The sequence below is a fragment of the Opisthorchis viverrini genome (assembly GCF_000715545.1).
Source record: "Opisthorchis viverrini unplaced genomic scaffold opera_v5_8, whole genome shotgun sequence".
In the NCBI taxonomy this organism is placed as follows: domain Eukaryota; kingdom Metazoa; phylum Platyhelminthes; class Trematoda; order Opisthorchiida; family Opisthorchiidae; genus Opisthorchis; species Opisthorchis viverrini.
The window spans coordinates 4,232,296-4,233,465 of record NW_008751664.1 but is presented as its reverse complement, the minus strand read 5'-3'; positions in this window follow the sequence as shown (position 1 = coordinate 4,233,465).

The following is a 1,170-nucleotide window of genomic DNA, read 5'->3' as shown; positions in this document are numbered from 1 at the left end:
TGGCATTTCCGAATAACTAACTCCGCAGCGAAGGCCTTCTTCCTTTCACTAGTAGCAGCCATCAAAATGTTCATCCACGATAGGAGAATCTACGTCCTCCGAGGGAGAAATCCCAGCGCAAACCGGACTCCCGGGAGCAAAAAACCCCTTCAAACGAATGGTAGTTATCGGAAAACCCAAGGCAAGAAGCAAACAAGGACGCTGCGGAGTCCCTTCAGGAGCCTTGAACTCAAACCCGGTATGAAGCTAATAAATCTGCTAACCTCTCTCGTAGCACAGCTTCAGCTCCCCACCTTTGGAGGCAGCAGAAATAGTATTGAAGTGCTTACCCAAAAGCTACCTGTCTTTTTCAACAAAACTCATGATAGTAAACAGTCAGCTTGTCTTGAAGAGTCGGCCATAATCGCAATGACAAAAGCATGGCTCAAATCAGGTGTCACTGACGCGGATATTCCGATAGACGGCTACTCCATTTTCCGAAATGACCCAAAACGCGGGAGGGCAGGTGAGGTTATCTTACCGAAAATGCCCGGAGGCCATTCATCCCTAATACCCGAACATCACAGCATCAAGTGCATGACACGGACCAAACGAAGCCACGTCCTGATTGGTCAGAATGCCAGCCAATCCGGATGGAGCAGCTTTCAATCGACGCTTCTCGCCTCCTCACGGAGATTCTAGCACGACCTTGTGGAACACTCTGTGATTATCCTATCAATACAGTTGTAAGAATTTTCCTTTGTCTCCATAAAGGGCTGTGTACAGCTACCGTGTCTTTTGATATACCATAGTGGGCGGAGTAGGAAGCCAAGTAACCTATATGGAGTTGCACGATCGTCCACAAGCCTCAAAAACTGGCAACAACCCGAACCCACGATGTCAATTTCGGAAAAGCAAAAACAGAACAGTTCGAAGAAGCTCAGATGAGGCTTGTTGAATCTCTGATGTACCGTATGTCTGTGAATGCCACAGGAACGGTTGATCCTCCGTCTCTTCAGCAGCAGCTCGATTACTGAATTCAATTTCTAATCTGAATCTGGGCGAACTTTCGAAAGATGGTTTAAGAAATGTGAAGACATGTTTCAAACCGACTTTTCTCGGTTTGATGGTAAATGGAACGTTCGACCGTTGCTGCAGAAATTGGGGACAGCTGAATATGATCGGTTCCGA